Source organism: Rhipicephalus microplus, chromosome 8 (genome assembly GCF_043290135.1).
Source record: "Rhipicephalus microplus isolate Deutch F79 chromosome 8, USDA_Rmic, whole genome shotgun sequence".
Lineage (NCBI taxonomy): Eukaryota > Metazoa > Arthropoda > Arachnida > Ixodida > Ixodidae > Rhipicephalus > Rhipicephalus microplus.
Window position 1 is genome coordinate 64,821,548 of NC_134707.1, and position 19,780 is coordinate 64,841,327.

The following is a 19,780-nucleotide window of genomic DNA, read 5'->3' on the forward strand; positions in this document are numbered from 1 at the left end:
AAAATCATCTTTTCTTGGTCTGATTAGTGGAGTGTTTTGATCGCCCCCCACCCCCGTTCCCGAAATCTTACAGAACCGAGCGTAGTTTTGCAAGAATTCGTCTGTTTTGATCAAGAGTTGATGTTATTGAATATCATCATCACTTGACGTCATGTTATGAGACGGGACGACTGCGTCATAGAGAGATGTAATCACATGACGACTTTCTCATCACTCATGTTCAGGCCGCATACGCAAACAGTAGCTCTTCTCGTTTCTGAGGCATCTAAGGCACTCGCCTTGAAACCTAACTTCCGCGATTCAGTCGGGTTATGCAGATAAAAAAAAAACAGGCGTGACTTCTACAATGAGTCGGTGCAAGTATGTAGTCGTCTAACGACCAAGCCTTAATTACTGGTACCCCTGGCAAAAAGAACAAATCACCTTTTGTGCAGACGAACGAAACCTCCAAAAACGAAGTTCAGAGCTTGGTTATTCCTACACACAGCAAGGAACACGAAATGGGAATAGTACGTATAATAGTCGGCGATTAAGTGGTGCAAGAGGGTGAAATGCAACATTGGGGGCGGGGTGTGTGACATGTTGGATGGTGGCGAGGGGGTTGTTGTTGGAGGAGGCAACTCATTATGCTTTTTTCAGGCTCAACAGGATACGCCACGGCCCCGCAACCCTGCGTACAAGAACTGCTCACTTCCCCTGGAAATAGGCTCATCTGGGATACCATGCATCAGCCAACCACAACGCGCGTTCTTAGCGAGACTGCTACACCGCGGCAACTACGGCTGCCGGTATAAACTACGCTCGCAATCTACCAGGAGTGAATGCTAACCAGGCGAATAAGCGAGATTAAGAGCTGACCTCGCATAAGGAGCCTGCGTGCCGCATGTACGCGTCGCTTCTTGTGCATAAGGGCCATGAGAAGAACTCGCGCTGCTTCCAGGGGCTCGCCGGAGCGTCTGATATACCCTCAGGGTGAAAATGGGTGGATGACACGGCTGTGCGCGAAACGCAGCTCGAGAGAGAACTAAACACGGTATAGTTAACTACGCGTGTGGTGAACAGGCGTGGCCGAGACGCGGACAGGCGACTTCCGGCCCCTGAATGTGGCGTCGCTCGTTTGCGGGTTATAAGTGAGTGCTCATTTATGTGGCCCGACCACTTTGTTTGGGATTCCTGCATGTCTTCTTCCCATTTTGACCCTATGTAATGCTAACAGCCAGCTGGTACTAACATGCGGCTCGTTTCCACCTGATGTTGTAAGATGAACAGCGAAAATGTCTCGGGTTGTCCGTTCCGTGCAGTACCGACCATTCGACATGTCGGGGATAGCTGGTAATGTACCACCCAGTTCATGCTCAGAAGATTAAGATGGTCTAGTGGATATCGCTGTTTTGCTGAAGTTCCGACCATCATGCTCGGTACCTTGCATTTCGTTGTGGGCAGAAAAACACGGTAATCCTATGAGCAATCGAAATTATGGTGAATGTGTAATTATGAATTGCATGCTAGAATTTATGTTGTACAGAGCGCCACATACACATTACCATGTATCGTACGTATGATTGAGGTGGCGTCCAAGAAGTTGGCAGAAATACGATACCTACCCAATGGGCCAAGTTTGCATTGAAAACAATGGTCGCATTTCTATTGAACTATAATATCTATCAATGTTAGGAAGTTCTATAGGAATCCTAGATCGTTTGAAGTGAAGTGAGTGGCTTATGTCTCCTGGTCGTAAGGTCGGTCGCTTCACAACTTTCACAGCCACGACAGCCTCTCCATGGGAAATCTTTGTCTGCGGATATGTCCGCAGTATGTGCGGCTGCAAACGAATTATTGAACAACTTCTAGAAGCGGAATTTAAGGGTTTGTATTACTTTGTTAGACGTAGTATTAATGAGCACTAGCAGACAGTGAGGCCAAGGAAAGTATAGGGGATGGTTATTGTAATTGTAACGCAAATTCCAAAGAAGAAAAGAGGCCGAAAACATAACATGCTGTCTACAGGCGGTCGCTCATATTTGTTGATCAGTCCAGGTACTGCAGTAGCGTTTTAGTCGATTTCCGCGCTATCGAAGTATACGTCCAAGTTACTTGAATCTTCTGCACAGAAAATGGCCTAAAATCCAGTTATTGAAAACCACCCGGAGCGGGCCTCGCTGGCTGTTTTATAGCGAGCGCAGCTGCACAGGACGTGTTCGATGGCCTCTTGGGTTAAGCAGGAGTCGCATGTAGAAGTGTCTGCCACATATATGATGCGAAACAAGTACGCCTGCGTAATTCAACAGCCAACCAAAGCAGACAATGACGCTGAAGAAGGAATATGGGGTGTGTTTAGAAGTAATTGTAATGTAAACGTGAATAAAAAAGGGGGCGAAAAAGGTCGATGGTCGCAGGTTCAGTATACCAGGGAACGGCAAGTTATATTTTCATCCACTTTTCCTGTTTCCTATATACACTACAAGTGCTTCTAATTCCATCCCATAAGCTTTGATTCTCATATCATTGTCGGTTGGGTCTCACTACTGTTATGTCAAACGAACAATACGATCGCTTATATTTACACTTGTTTCCTTCGTTGTTGCATGGACAAAGGTCTGAACCAGGAAGAGTGGGAAAATGGCGGCCTCGCTTTCATAGCGTGCAAGTTCTGTTTCATGATCAGTCAAAGGTTCCTTGCGTTCGCACACCTTCGTGCCATTTGTAAGTCTTCGCAGAACTTAATTGCTACGCCCTCAAGTGTTTTTGTTTATGCAATGTGAGTCGGCTTACAATTTGTTGCACGAAATATCCATTTGGCATAAAAGTTCAATTATTGCCATTATGCTATGCTCGCATGGAAAAATACTGACGCTGTATACTTTGTAGCGTTCGTGTGCTGGAGCGTATACAGACCAAATGTCGATTTTACGTTGCGCGATCAAACCACAATGAAACTCATGTTCCCACTTACTGGCCAATAAACTTTGCCGCTGACTCGTTTCGAACTTGATTTACTTGACTATCCAGGCTTATATAAACGCCCTGAAGGTGTGTGTAATTGATTGATTGATATGTGGGGTCTAACGTCTTAAAACCATCATATGATTATGGGAGGCGCCACACTCTTAGAAAAAAGGTGGTAGTACTTGCTAACTTTGGGGTAGTAATGGTGTGTCACATATGTTAAAACCCTGGTAGTAAGTGCAGTTAGCAACGGCAAGGGTGGCAATAGTTACTACCTCTGCTGTTACTACCAGGAGTTAGTAACTGTTACTGCCCTAGCTGTTACCACCTATGGGTAGTAACTTTGAAGGTTTTAAGAAAAAAAGTAGTAGCCGATACTACCCAGTTCATTCATTTTGGCATATTATTTCTCCACTGCTAATGTTGGCTAATCAATGTATTATAACTACACAAATTCGGGTAAGAAGCGGGGTGTGCCATGAATGCGAAGAATACATAGACCAAACAAGTTCACTATTTTTTACGGATTTTTTTTCTTTATTGTACTATTTTTTACGGATATTCGTAGAAAGAAGTAGGGGTGGGGTATATATAGCCCCTACTTCGCAGGGGCATATCTGGCACAAGGGAGCACTTGTGTTTCTGGATCAATTTTAACAAATATAAATCGTTAGCACTATAATATACTACCTGGTTATGTTTGTTTGGTGACGTAGCACAAGACTTTTAATAAGCCTCACTTATAGAATATTATATGTTATATTTATTCATTATAAAATGGCCACAAAAAGGCATTATGTACAGTGGCTGGAGAAAGTACTGAATTCATTCTCAGTACATTTGAATTCTTTACATGACTAATATATCAGCGTTTAAAAGGTAATAATCGTTTTGGGGGTTTGACGCGCCAAAACAATTAATGATAATATTTGGAGACACGCCGCTGTGACTCCCTTACTGTGACTGCCCTTGAGGCTATATGTGACTGTCTGGTTATTTTGAACTGCCGGTCTTGTTAATATGTGCTGTATTTACTAAATTTGTTGTAATTGTCTATTACGACGCGTGTAGCACTTGCTTATTGTTCGTTAACTTGTACTTCTCCGTTTCGACAATATCAGAACGACGTTTACATATCTCGGTTGCATAATTTGAAACAAAATATATTTTCTTGATCTATAAGTACCTTCTGCGCCATTTTTCAGTTTAATGATAATACGTCGATACAATTCCTCTCATAAATTATCACAATAGCATTCACACACTATTTTGGATTATATTGTCAAAAGCCGAGTAGCGAAGAGGTAGTAACGGGTCATGAAAAGTTGTAACGGCTGCAGTTACTACCTCTTTCGTTTCAGTTACTAAATGTTTACTAACGTAGGTAGTAAATAGGTCGCAAAAAGTTAGTAATGGTAGTAGCTAGCAACTTTTTGCTAACGTAGGTAGTAAACAGGTAGCAAACGGGTAGTAACGGTCGAAGAAAGGTAGCAACCGCTGCAGTTACTACCTACTTGCTTGCAGTTGCTACCTTTTTACTAACTTTTTTTAAGAGTGCACAGTGGAGGGCTCCGGAAATTTCGACCACCTGGCTGATGGTGTGTGTAGGACTTTAGCGTGTTGTGCTATACTTGCCCATGTATGGCCTTGCGTTTGTTATCTAATATGCAATGTCGGCTGCTCTGCAAGAGAAGAGGAGTAGCCGGCGCCACGCATTGGCACCAATCTCTATATATATATTTAATAAGAAATAAGATCATTTAAAATCAGTGCCGACACCTTCTCTGCAGTTCTAATTTTCTGGAAACTTTCAGGTTAACACCCTATTCATACATTTCTCCATTTATGATGTGTACGTGTGAATTGATGTGTGCGTGCGTACATGAGTGGGCTTTCCTGCGTCCGTCTTGACGGTTCATCCGACCTAAATATAAAGCTGTTTAAGCCTGTACTGTCTTCGTCTGCCTGTATATAAATCAAACTGAGACAAGTAATATGTTAAACAGGCGCACTTGTTTTATACCACCAGAGGTCAACAGTTGAGTAACGATGCCGACAGCAGCATGGAGAACACCGGAAGAGGTATAAGCTGATATGTAGCGCCTGTGCTCGCGAAGATGCTAGCTCTCGGCAGTGCCACAAGTCGACTTCAGGTGATGGCGCTTAACTACAATTGACGTTGACCCGACGGGATGGCTGTATCATAAAAGTACACATGTAGTGTTTATAAAATAAATATCCAGTATTGCAGCCACAATTTATGTCTCAGAAACAGGATCTTTTTCAAAAGCAGTTCTGAGACCTGACGTGGCTCTGTGGTATACAATACCTCAGTGCGACTAAGAATGCTTCGGTTTGATTCCTGCTGGGACTATCCCACTTATTCTTTGCATTTGTCGGGTCAACGCTGCCAACACTAATTTTATTCTAACCGAAGTTAAGGAGGTGATCACGAAAGAACTCGCACGTAGGCTGCTAGATAGATAGATATACAGATCGAAACACTGAAACGGCCAGCAGAATGCGAAGAAATGCTTCAAGTTTATTATACAATTGGACATTTTCTAGCTACGAATCGCACACAAAAAAAGGAGACAACTGTGGGAAAAAAATCTTAACGGATTCAGGTGCTGCTTGTAAGCAAGCAATCAAACCTTTGACGCTCTTGCAGCGAGAAAAGTTGTCTTTGCCAACTGCGTCAAATGCAGTAGAATCGACAACGCACGTGTGAGTCAGCGCTCACCTGGATGGTGAAGCGTCTTTTCAGAACCTCAGCGGGGCTGGTTGAAGAGGCAACGGGCGCACCTGTGGGCCATGCCTGTTGAATGGAGCCCGCAGCTGCAAGCATTGAAGTGGCAGCTCCTTTAGTCGTCCACATCAGCACGTATTGGCATCTATCTATCTATCTATCTATCTATCTATCTATCTATCTATCTATCTATCTATCTATCTATCTATCTATCTATCTATCTATCTATCTATCTATCTATCTATCTATCTATCTATCTATCTATCTATCTATCTATCTATCTATCTATCTATCTATCTATCTATCTATCTATCTATCTATCTATCTATCTATCTATCTATCTATCTATCTATCTATCTATCTATCTATCTATCTATCTATCTATCTATCTATCTATCTATCTATCTATCTATCTATCTATTTATCTATCTATCTATCTATCTATCTATCTATCTATCTATCTATCTATCTATCTATCTATCTATCTATCTATCTATCTATCTATCTATCTATCTATCTATCTATCTATCTATCTATCTATCTATCTATCTATCTATCTATCTATCTATCTATCTATCTATCTATCTATCTATCTAGCCACTTACGTTTGGGTGCTCTCGTGGTCACCCCCTTACCTTGGTGTGAACCAAAATTAGCATGGAAGGGTAAGACGGTTTGACGAATATGACGCGCTGGTCAAGACATGAATAATGTCACAATTGCGTCGCATAAGTCGTCAAACACTTCCCGCCAGACAGTGGCACATGCCAACGGGCGGGTATATGGCGCTGGTATGCCGGTATGTGCCACAGGTGACTGACACTTCGTATCTAGCACCCAGGAGCGACGAGAACACACATGGACAATTTGAACGCGCGAGCATTAAGAAATACCGGACATCGGTTGCGTGGACCTGACGAATTCAAATAATAAATGTCAAGGTCCCTGCTGGAATTAAACCCAAGCATTCTGCGTGGCGACGAAGCATTTTACCTCAAAGCTACGCCATGTCTCGGAACTACTTTTTAAATATACGCCAATCCTTGTGAGTCGTCAATAGTGGTTGCAATGCTGCCTACCCAATTTTATAAACATTACATATATACTTCTTTGACAAAGCCGTCACGTCGGGTTATCGTCAATTGTGGTTAGTTGCCATGCGCTGAAGTTGACTTATGTAGCAGTGTCCAGGGCCAGCATCCTCGCGAGCATCAGCACTTCATATCAGATTCCGGTGTTGCTAATACGCATGTTCCTGTTGGCATCGTCGCGCAAGTGCAAACAACTTGTTATACAAACATCTGTAACTCTTCTTCAAATGTCTGTGCGTGCAACTTTTGTATATATATCTTGCGTCATCTCATGACGTGTCGTTGAAAAAAAATTGCTACACGGTCACATTCCCTCCGCATGCTTCGCATAACGTTGATTCCCAGGTACGTGGGATCTACCGATTTTTTTCTTGTGTGTGCCGCAATTGTCTTCAATATTCTCGGTTTTTTTTTCTAACGGTATTTGTTCTTCGCCACATAACTCAGGCAATCTGCATCCAAGTTCGCGGTTGCTTTTCTGGAGACGCACCCGCTGCCAGACAACTTCACCTGCGAACCAGGAAAACGCACATCGGAGCATAAGAGATTGGGGTTCCTCCCTCCGCAAACTTGTTACTATTCCATCCGAGTGATACACAAGCTGTCGAATGAAAACAGATTTATTGACGACCACGACTGCAGAGGGCAGAGCTATGTCTCAAGTGACACACACATCTCGTCGTGCCGGCATCTGGACAGACCGGGCGTGTGGGCCTGCACTGACTGCAGTTTACAGCTCGTCTCGCGCGCTCTCTCTCTCACTCCCCTCCCTATTTTTATTCTCCACGACTATATGTGCCGTCTCCAGAGACATGAAAGTTCAAGAGTGTACTACAATGTATTGGCCATTCAGATATGAACGCGTCGATCACAGAAGGCGAGGCGGCACTGTCTAGACGGCCGGCAAGTTCCAGCTATAGGTCGATCGAGACAAGCCAAGCCCATAACGCTAAAGCGTACGTCTTGCGTCGCGTCCACTGCAAAAGTGCAAGCACCATAGAAGGTGGGTGGGTGGGAAAAGCCCACTGCGGGAGGCTGATGCGGCCATTTGTTTCCACCTCGAAGGGCGAAACTCTCGATGCCCAGCGCAGCCGCTCCACGGACCAGCTGCATACGGTAGAGCTACACCCTTCTTTTCGCTGAGCGCGCCCGCCACTTTATATCCGCCTGTGATTCGTCTCTCAGTGCGCGAGATATCACTGCCTGCGATCCTCCGGCCAGTGCCTCCGCGATGTGTCTCTGCGCGGCGCCCAGTTATGCTTCCTGCCCTCTGCGCGCGGCCCGGTTAGAAGGCATACATCTCGCTGGGCAGATCCCACGGCGGCGCGCGCTCTGGCCAGGGGCGTGGAAGAGCTCGTTTCATGATTGCGCCACTCGAATAGAGGGTGGAAGGCATGTAGCCATGGCCGTGGAGCAGCAGCGCTGGCAGACTGAGAAGAGAAGCGTGCTCAAGAGGGCACGAGCGACTTGGAACACTTTGGAAAATACGCTGGTGGTTGCTGCAGTGGCACGCCTTCGGCGGGTCCAGAGCAGAACAACGCAAACAACCTTGTATACAGCCGAGGCAACGTACACGTTGAGGGCATGTTGCGTAGATCCCGGTTTCAGAATGCGCTGCGATGCCTGACCTTGTCGATAGCGCTACGGACTTTGTTGTTGTTTATCAAGCTCGCGCTTGTACATTGTTTTTGTTTACCGAGGTGGCGCAAGAGCTCTAGAGGAGGCGTGTTATGCGCGCGTATATATGACGAAACTCGGCGCGGCATTATGGCGTTGTTTGTGGGGCGGCAACCTTATACGTCGCGCGGGCGCTCTATACGTGATAGCATGGAGCCGTCACTTTTTCGTTTTCTGTTTTACGGTGTGCGTCGGGCGAACTCATGCTCTCGCTCTGGACGTTGCGGAGAAACGATCACAACGCTGGTTAAGATCCGCAACATTGTATAGATCATAAATAAAGCGTGCTTCTTCGTCTTCTTCGCCGAGAGAGGAAAAGTGGGGGGCAAGATCCGGGCATTAAGTGCGTGGGAATGCGCCATTCGAACAAGTACCAAACACTGGTGATGCAATAAAAGCAATACAGAGGTCTCGGCAGGCTCATTGACCGACACCTGTAACCATGGCAGAGGCACGGGTGACCTTGCCCTCCAATGTAAAACGAGTTGCCCAAACAGAGACAGAAAAACGAAAACATTGTGTCACGCTCAAGCGACTAATGTGAAGGCGTCCCGAGATACTGCCATACGATGATTATCAAAGGACATGACATCACTGTTCCTTTCATCGAGTCTTTACATCATCACATCTGTGATCAATTGAATCGCACTAGCAGTAAAAGAGCTGGGATTCTCGTGTTCGTGTGAATATGTGCTGCGATGTATTTTACGTGAAAGTACAACACAAATTAACCTATTACACTCTGGCTTACACTCTACTTTTTCAGTTTTTCTCTTATCTAACTATAATGTTAGATGACAGGAAAACCATAACAGAGCTAGAAAGACGTGAGTGAGTTGCTACAAGCGTGCATCGCTGACACACACACACACACACACACACACACACACACACACACACACACACACACACACACACACACACACACACACACATATATATATATATATATATATATATATATATATATGTATATATATATATATATATGTGTGTGTGTGTGTGTGTGTGTGTGTGTGTGTGTGTGTGTGTGTGTGTGTGTGTGTGTGTGTGTGTGTGTGTGTGTCGGCCGTGGCACAGCCTGACGAAGGCCGTGCCAAGGCCGAAACGTAAAGTAAGCAACTATAAAATTTTCGTAAGTGTGCTCCTTTATTTCTTAATTATATTTGCACCGGACCCACAGATTTTCTTTTTTGAATTATATATATACATATATATAAAGCGAAACAAGTGTATACTCAAGGGCTCGTTTCTCCTTGTTTTGACACAATAATAATGAGATCTAACAGACAATAATGCCAAGGAAAGTATATAAAGGAAGTTATTAGACCGAATTGTAATGTGAACGTGAAGAAAGAAGAGTGGGAAAAAGATAGCTTGCCGTGGGCAGGAACCGCACGTGTGACCTTCGAATAATGCGTTCGATGCGCTACCAGACTTTGTGCCTTTAGGCTGTATACGAGGGAATATCGGTCAGCTGCCACCTTGTAATAAGTTCACGTGCTACGTGACGCCAAACATGCAGGCTCATAAAGAGTGTGCCACACTCGCCGCCATGGCTACTGACGGCGCTGCCTGATCTCCCACATTTAAATTCACATATATAGCTAATAAAGTGGGTGGGGGATAGCCGCCGTGGTATCTCAGTGGCAGCTCAGTGGTGATAACACGTATCACTACACGGAAAATTGAAATTAATGAAAAACAAATTGATTATGTAGGGCGTTCGATTCGCCCAAAGTACGATATATGTTGCTCTTTCTTATCCTACACTTGACACAGATAGCAAAAATGAGTGTTGTAAACAATTGCGTACATAGCGTCTCAAAGGGTTAAAGGCAGCGCCAGACTATTCTTTAGCAGTGAGAAATCTTTCGCGTTTACTTTTCACGTTTACTTATATGGTATCGGCTTTAAATACTGGAGGGGAGTTATTAGTAGAGTTCACAGAACGTAATAATTTACGAATTTTAAAAAGAGAAAAAGATCCCACGTACAGTGAGAATCGATTATATGCGAAGTACGAATGAGAAAGGTTGGTATGTCACTTTGAAATCAGCACAACGTTACGAGGTGGAGGTAAATGATGTCGTACATGACTTCCGTACGTGTCATGATTATCATGTTTGGATGCGTCGTTTACATTCGTCAGCTATTCACTTCACGTGATACCAAATTTAGTATATGTTGAGCCAGCGAAACGGCCCCGAGCACGCTATTAGCGTGGTACGTTGTCATGTTCTTACATGCCGCGTGTGTCAGGATTATAATTTTGCACGAGTCATATATTTCATCATCCATTGATAATACGTAACACCAAATCTGGTATATATGGAGCTAGCAAAACGAACGCGAGCGCATCATGAAGAGCCCAATGTACTCCAATGTAGCGCTGACACGCGCACGGTGGGCATAGCGACGCTCGTTGGCAAAACGCGAGCACTCTATAGTCTGACGCCAGGCACAACCAGCGTCCGCAGCCCGGCCTGACGGTATGGTGGATAGAAAGGGGTTCTAGCCACCATACTGACGGTAACCGGTGCAAAATGCGACGTGCTGCATTTCGTGCAGATGCGTTACCCAGACAACACTGCGTCTTTCTCTTTTCGTGACGGAGGGATCCTGGACGCACTGAAACGCGCATGCGTCAAAGCAACGCCGCGCGGCACGCACCTGCGAGTATATGGCAGGACCGGCGCCTGGCGTGGCAACGCTGGCGTGACGCGACGAAATGAACGCAGGCGAGCTGGTGCACCACGTCACGTTGAAATGTATTGGCGCCTTGACTGTGGCGTGCAGTCATGTTCCCAGATGACACGCATCTCATGTTTATCATGTTTGCACCAGTCACATACCTTCGTCGTCCATTGGCGTGACGTAATAACAAATTTGGCATACGTGAAGCTAGCGAAATAGCCGCGAGCGCATAATCAGTGTGACATGTAGTCATGTCATTACATAACACGCACGTCGTGATTATCATGTTTGGATGTGTCATTGTCCTATGTCGTCCGTTCGCGTCACGTATTACCGAGTTTCGTACATGTGAAGCTAGCGAAACAGCCGCGAGTGCATCATGAGCGTAGCATGTAGTCATGTTGTTACATGACACACATCTCGTGTTTATCACGTTTGCACCAGTACCATACCTTCATCATCTATTCACGTCCCGCAATACCAAATTTGATATAAGTTGAGAAAGCGAAGCAGTCGCCAGCGCATCATGAACATGGCATGAAGTCATGTTGTTACAAGACACGCATGTCACGATTTTCATGTTAGGGTCTGTCGCTTGGTTCGCCATGCAATCAAGCCATACCATACCAGTTTGCAACATGCTATGTGAACGAAACCACTGCAAGAGCTGCCGGACCATGTAAAGTAAATCATGAAATTCATGACATACGTATCATGATTTGCATGTTATGACTAGTCAAATATGTTTTTCATACAGTCATGTTACGCCATACCAAGTATCGAGTTGATACCGTTATTGAAATGGCTAGGAGGAGGACGACAAAGAATAGAGACGGACGAAGAAAACGACCAGGAGAGCTAAAGGTCGTAGGCGGCTAGATAGATAGATAGATAGATAGATAGATAGATAGATAGATAGATAGATAGATAGATAGATAGATAGATAGATAGATAGATACGCTCAAAGTCGCCGAAGTTCGCTAAGAAATGCTTCGCATTTAAAAGCTGTCCTCTGAAAAAATATTATGCTTAGCCTCCTCTCCCACCACCCGGGGGGGGGGGCAGCTACTTCATTTTCCTTGAAATGGTTATTACTCATTCTGTATGTCATGGCGAAAAAAAATTCGGGAGGGGGAGGGGGTACGCGTTCGGTGTACCACCCCCTGGCTACGCCAGTAGGGCGCACATGGGCTATAGCAGAGGTGCACGAAAGCATCTGTTGGTAGTTCAGGTGCCCTTCAGAAGTGTTTTGTGCTTACGTCACGAGAAATTGACGACCAATAAGAGGTAAACACCCTCGCGGTGATACTATTACAGCATAGCTGTAAAATTTTCATCTTTATGACGGTGAAAGTTATCATTATGACGGTGAAAATTGTCATCATTATGACGGTGCCGGCACACGCTCAATCACCACCCAAGCACCAAGTGCAGATAGTTAGCTAGACAAGCTCATAATCAGTGTTTTCGGCTCCGGTGTTCATCTGAAGTGTTATAGGACCAGTGAGGGGGGCGGGGAGTTGTGCAATTAGCTGAGTGTGGAAAATACGTGCTGTAGGAGCTTCATTCTAATACCATGAAATTTCGTGACCAACAAGGTATATAACGTCACTGCTGTAAATGTGAGAGAAAGGTAAAAAGTGAAAGAAAGGAAGAAAGAAAGAAAGGAAGAAAAAGAAAGCAAATAAAGAAAGGGAAAAATGAACACAAACGAAACAGCCCGTACAGCTGTGTATTTCAGGCTTGCAAATGAGAGGCTTTCTTTACGGCACAGTTTGGAAGCGTTAGGCTGATGGTCAAGCGGGAGGACCTTCATACATGGCAAATGTTTGCGGAAGTGAAACGCTCAAAAGTGCCGCATCTGTTACCACGGGAACTCTTAAAATGCGCACAGATGCGCCAGAACTCGCGCATCTCGTTCCGCTATTGGTTACTCAGATTTTCTTCTTTCTCGTGTGGAAAGCGCAGTAAAGCAACTGTACCTCGATGCACCACACCTTTAAAGAGGCGCGTGTTGAATACACCTCTAGGAGTAAACAAAACACAGAATTCTTAACGCTTGAGGCCCAACGAAATATCTCTCCTTGTTTGACTAAGAGATTCTGCGTAAGATCTGGCACTTTTCGTTTAGCGGGCGCACCGAATGCTTATGTATACTTAGCTCCTCTATAATCTCGAGCAAAGTCAAACAAAAAGGAAGCTAAGCCTAAAAGGTGATGCGAGCAGTGGATATGAGCCTGGAGCCACGTGTGCTGGAATGCTTACCTCCAGCGAACCCTGCCAGTCGAACTCAGCCTTCTTCATGTTTAGTCAACTTTGCAGCGGATAGAGTGTGAATAGGAATCGAAGCAAGAAAAGAAAGCCCCGCAGCTGGCGGGCATCGCTTGCCACTACTGCGTGCGTCCGCACACTGAACGGTGGGGAGCCGAAGTCGGAGCCGAGACGAGCCGAAAGTCAAACACCTGAGTCCACAGGGGCACTTATCCGTGTGCGCGGAGCGCAACGGGGATTCCGACACCTGCGCCCTTCTTTCGCGCGGAGTGTGCGACGAGCCTCCGAGGCGCAAACATGGCAACGAGCTGGCAAACTATAGGCTCACCTTGCATAGCGTCAGTGAAGAACGATCGCCGTTTTGTAAGTGTGCGCTATCTTTGTGTCTTTATTTTATATATGGCTATACCTGACTCACAAGCGAGACCACCGTAAAGGCGTTCGCACTGCCACATCGTTTCGTATTTAACACTCATGGAATTATACTGCGTCTATGTCATCTATTTTATACCATACTTCTCCCCCCGAGATAGCGCTGTGCTTCTTCTATTCTGCTGCCTAGTGAATGGCCATGGGTACGATATCTGGCAGCGGCATATGCATTTTGAATGGTGCGATATAAAAAAAAGCCCATTGAGAAGGTTCAGGTCTATTCATAGTGACATGGCGAAAATAACAAGGAAGAGATAAAAGAAACAGGACAGAGCGCTGAATGCGTACCAACAAGTTCATGTTCTCTCGCTTCTCAAGTTCAGGTCTAGGTTAAAGATTGAGCAACGCGTTGTCGTCAAAGTTATTTTGAGTGATTCTAATGTTCTTTGATGTTGGTTCAGGTTATCACTCACTCACTCACTCACTCACTCGCTCAATCAATCAATCAATCAATCAATCAATCAATCAATCAATCAATCAATCAATCAATCAATCAATCAATCAATCAATCAATCAATCAATCAATCAATCAATCAATCAACCTCATGTAAAGAACTTCTCTCGGAATCGCCAACAGTGGCTAACGCTAAAACTTACCTCCATTCACGCTGACAGCGCATTGAGCTGCCTCACATACGCTTAGTCTCACTGACCAATCACTTTCACTCAAATTATAGTATACAGACACCACTCACCACTGGCAGACGCTCTGGTTTTCACGCTTGTGCAATGTGCGTGGCGCGACTATATCATGTCAAGGTACCCGTGTGTCGAGTATGGCAGCTTTCAGCCGCCACAAGTTTTAGGGGTTCACACAGAACTCAAGAAAACACGGTATGTACCACGCGTGGCCCAGCAGGTATACGAATAAAAGAAGAAAACGGTTGAGAGCCGCAGACAAACAAGACCAAGCAACTGTTCCGAGGCGCGAAGAGTCGGTTTAAGGCGCTAGAAGATGAGAAATGGGGGGCAGAGAGGAGTATGAAATCCTTGAAACCCTGCACCTTGCCACCAGAGAGCGTTCATGGGAGCACGTGTGCTTGCGTATGAACGGTCGCACACGCAGTCGCCAAAAAGAAGGCCCGAGAAAAAAAGAAGGCGATGCAAAGAACAAACGGAACGCTGCTGCATCGACGAGTCTCACAGCAGGTTTCCCTGCTTAGAAAGGTGCGAAGGCAGTGACCACCTTCTCTTCCGCTTTTCATGCTGTTGCTTTGAATTGCGGCACGCCGCGAAGCGACGCAGGAACGACGCCGCTAGTGTGAACGCTAGCAGAGAAAGTGGCGGCTGCGGATAGGGGCAGTGCGACTGCGACCTTCCTCAGCAAGCGATGAACGTGGGGCTGCTTGGAGGGGGGTACGCGATTGTTTGTCGCCGCTGGAGCGTCTTCAGTGACACCGTCGGTAACAGAACCACCCACGGTGCTAAAGACCTGACTCAGACGCGAAGCAATCGACCGACGATATTCCCATCGTGGAAGCTTGTTTGTTACTTTTACGATGCGCTGACGCATGGTCGGTGCGCGCAGAGTGAGTCTGCGGAGGTCGCAGCTCTGTAGGCGTGACGTACCCGTTGTTGGTTTGCAATCGTTTGCAATATTGATTTACCCAAAATATTTGTCCTGCACGTACGTTTTGTTTACACCGCTTAGAGGGACACTAGAGTGAAACACTAAACTTCTTTAGGTGGGAAGCTCCTTATAGCGGCACTCGTTCATGCCTCGTAGCTGTTGTAGTATGTAACAAGTATAACATTTTTACCTCGAAGGTGTTGCCGGTGAGAGATTTCTTCTGTGCGTTGTTAAACAATAAAAAATTGTGCTCACTGTACATGCCAATGGCTGCTAATAGGGAATGAGAGACAGGAACATTCGGCTTTTAGTTAACGCGCACGCTGCGATCCCCATTAGCAGCGATTGGCATGTATATTGAGCACTATCTGACAAAAAAGGGCTGCTACGTTATACTCGCTGGTTGTAACCTCGTTAGTTTAAGAAAGGTTTAATGAGCGTTGAGCCGCATTGTCATAAATACAATGAAGTAGTATATACCATGAACTCGAGGTGGTTAAACGTGGGAAGTAGACCCGAAGCGCAATCCGCGAGAAAGTGTGCGTGTGCCTCCTCTCGTTCAGTCCTTGGAGTGTCCGCTGGATGGCAGTGCTTCTATGTAAGGAATATATGATGAAAAGATGCGAGATGGTGGTACTTGGAGTGTTGAATAGATGGACGAACGGACACACAGACAGATGCATGGATGCACGCATGAATGTAAGCAGGGGCGGATGCATGGACGAATGCAGGGACGGACGTACGAACAGATGCACGCACGGACGGGCGGATGGACGCGTGGACGGTCACACAGACGGACGCATGGACGGACGGAAGCAAGAACGAATGGACAGAGGAATGCTTCGCCCCACTCTCCATCATTCACTCCGTGGATATGCTGCCATTTTTTTTTAGATCATAGCTCAGCAAAGAAAAAAGTGTAGCTCACAAGGACTCATTCAAGAAATATATATTGCCCTCTGGGCTCATTCCGACCAATTCAATCTTGCCCTTTGGGCCCACTTGGACTCCCTCACGAAACATATCTTGCCCTTTGAGTTCACTCAAACTCATTCAAGAAATGCATCTTGCCCTTTGCACTCAGGCTCATTTATCAAATATATCTTGCCCGTTGGACTCACTCGGACTGAGCGAAGATTTCCTCAACCAAACTCGCTCGAACTCAAAATCACAATATTTTTTGCGACCACGCGGACTCACAGCTGAATCCGAGTCTGAGTGAGTTTGTGTGAGGTGAATCATCGGGCGAGGTTACCAAACTATCGCTTAGGGAAATGAGCTTTTCTAGTAGAGTGGTACCATAGTGATTAATTTCGCCAGCATAGGTTAAACTTGACAGATGAATAAGGCAAATGTTTAATTTGGGAGTTTGGCGCCACAATTACAGCGCGCAATTGACCTTTAAATAGGCTTAAAAGCCGTTTTGCGTTCTACTGGCACAACACGTTTTCCTGAAAACTGCTAGATTATAACGTTGTGTCATTTAGAACGCATGTAGCTATTTTTGACCTGTACACGAATTCGCGAATACAAGCAGACCTATTTGAAGATCTATGTCATCTCACGGAAAACGGGTGCGAGAACTTCCAAACTGTATCACCATTTGTAGTTCCAGTTTTCTCATTTATAATGTACCTTCTCATGGTCGGAGTGTTGCTCTTGGGGTTGGGAAGTTGTAATTTACTAATACAAAAAAAAATCGTTTTCTCATTCGTGACTCTCGGCGACCGAAACCGAAAGCACAGGGAAGGTTTTTTGGGGCCCACCAAGACTCCAATGACGTATTTCTGTCACGGAAGTGACGTCGAAAAATACGCACGATTAGAAGACAAAGAAAGTTTCCTTATCGGGAGTCAGACCCGTAACTTCTGGGTCCGCTGTAACAGATGCCGCAAATGCTATCCACTGCGCCATAGGAAATGCTTTGAACCCTTCAAGAATACATTTTTTTAAATATCTGCCGAAGTCCTCTCAGAGTTCTTCGTAAAGTGCTGTAAAGCATCAATACCGTGGCATGTGCGATTAGTTCCTTCAACTTGTCGTTTCTAGCATCCGTGTCATTCGGTGCGTTTCTGATAGACGTATCTTCAATGTTCTCCACCCCAAACACAGCACCCAGTGGCGATCTTCCCCCAGGTGTCGGTGTCCTTCATAGCATTCATCTATACAAAAAAAATCACTGCAGCCTCCGCACGGCTGCGGTCACTGTTGCGGATCGGCCGCGTCAGCTGCGCTGCCGCTGGGAGGCGCCACTCACCAGCGACGAGCTGGCCGACCATCTTTGGGCTGTCCGCCAAGCCGGAGATGCCGCCCTGGTCTAAGGACTTCTATCGGTCACCTGAGGCACCGCCATCATAATCAACGGAGGGTGGGAAGAGACAGGGATTAATCCCCTTTCCTCCACCTCACCCAGAGGAAACTTCCAGACTTCAAATAAAGTTTATTCATTCATTCAGCATATCCATCATATCCATGGAGTGAATGATGACGAGTTGGGCGGAGCGTTCATCTATCCATCCGTCCGTGTCTCTGTCCATCCGTGCATGCGTCCATGCGTCCGATCGCGTTCGAGAATGTAGACGGCGCGCGGGTAACACCGGCGAGACGCAAGCCAAGGAAGTCGAGCGAGAGCGTCTTCAACGTGCCCGCCGCTTAGCTTCATCCATGCTCTATCAACGATCGGCAGCGTATGGCGACCATCCAGGATATTGAGAGAGCCACTCGTTATCTGCGTACCCAAATGCAGCCCGCGCAGCAGCCAATTGGAGAGTAGCGGTACAGCACCTTCTAGAATATTCTCACTCTACTGCAGATCGTATGCACTTCTAAGAGACAGTACCGTTTTTTATACTGTTCGGCAGATACGGCCCTCTTTTATTTCTAGTCTCTTCTCTCAGTTACGCGTGACGCACACCAAGGTTAGACTAAGAGGAGCTTCGCCCATAAAGAATAGCTCTGCAACCAAGGAGGTTCGCAATTAAGGCTTACAACAACTCGTCTGCTTCGCCTGGATGTTCTATCTCTACGTTCGCTGCTTTCGCACGCCAAGCGAAAAAAAATTATGGCGGCCAACAGATAACAGACAACGCGTACTGTGTTTCTCTCTGGTCGGGCGACGGCGTTCAATAACTCGAACATGCCGCGAGTAGGCGACCTTAGCATAACTTCGGCCTCCAATTTAGTCGCGTTATTCTGGCTGTCACATCGCTTTCCTTGGTTCCACACTCACTTATGACCCCAAGGGTTCGTTTAATCAATAGCAGTGATGGACGTTAATCTTCACGATTGAGATGTATGACTAAGCGTTAACGTGGATGCATCCACGTTAAGCGGTGTTAAAACTGTCGAACACCAATAGATGTTGCTCAAGGTCTCTTACATCAATAAAAAAGAGAGAAAGAAATAAAAGGAAGAGACAGGGAGGTTATCCTAGAAGAACAGGTTTGCTACCCTGTACGGGGGTGGGGAAAAGGGTTGGAAAAAGGATAGAGATGAAGAGATATAAAATAAGTTAGAAAACAAATCACAAGCGCACACATTCAGGGAGTTCCGATCACAGTCGTTGGGACAGGCTGGTTGAACGCAAGTAGCGCAGGAGCGCCTTCACAGCCTTCTTCTGCGACATACATCAATACGAAGTAAACATTGAACTATTTCTGTAAGGACGCATTTTACTTTCGCGTTTTATTGATGCCTATGACTGAGAGTTGGAAGCAAAAAAAGAATCAGCCGATTCACCTGTTGCAGAAGTATTGGACAGTTTCGATGTCGATAATAAGGGCTGTGGTGAAAACAAGAAGGAAAAAAAATACGTTTTTTTTCTCGGCTTCTTGCACTGCTTTTTGCAAGGTCCTATATATTCTATTGTGCAGTGTTGCATTACAGTGACCCAAACACCAAGGATTCGGCAGGCGTTTAAAATAAAAGTGAAGGATTTCAGGTGGTCCCGCGAAGTATATTTGATGCTGAGTCCCGATGTGGGCGAATTCTTACATCTGGACGAATTGTGGGAGTCGATCAAGCCAAAAGAGAAAACACGGAGATTATTGTTTTCTATAAAGCATTGTGGGCGATAATTTTTTGCATCTTTTTAGAAAGACCGTACTTAGGCATGTGCTACTCGGTGTCATAAATACACACACAAATTTGATTTATCTATGAAGTCTGAATGTTATGCACAAAGTGGATCGGTCCAGGAATCCAGAGATCAAGGTCGGTTGGGTGGTCGGGCCTGAGGCCTGTTTCACGGAAGTGACGAATAATAGTTAAGTGGACGCCTTTTCTATAGATCAATGTTGTTAGTCCAGTCGGGGCGCGTGCTACATTTCTCCTACGTGTTTTGTCTGG

General features: G+C 45.7%; 1 long non-coding RNA gene across 1 annotated transcript in view; it reads right to left on the reverse strand.

The window, feature by feature from the left end:
- LOC142768574 (uncharacterized) overlaps nt 1–5,789 on the reverse strand; it is a 71,459-nt gene extending 65,670 nt beyond the window's left edge. Inside the window, exon 1 of the long non-coding RNA XR_012885342.1 lies at nt 5,690–5,789. This is a non-coding gene — a long non-coding RNA (uncharacterized LOC142768574). The remainder of the gene's footprint in view (nt 1–5,689) is intronic.
- Between the last annotated feature and the right edge of the window lie 13,991 nt (nt 5,790–19,780).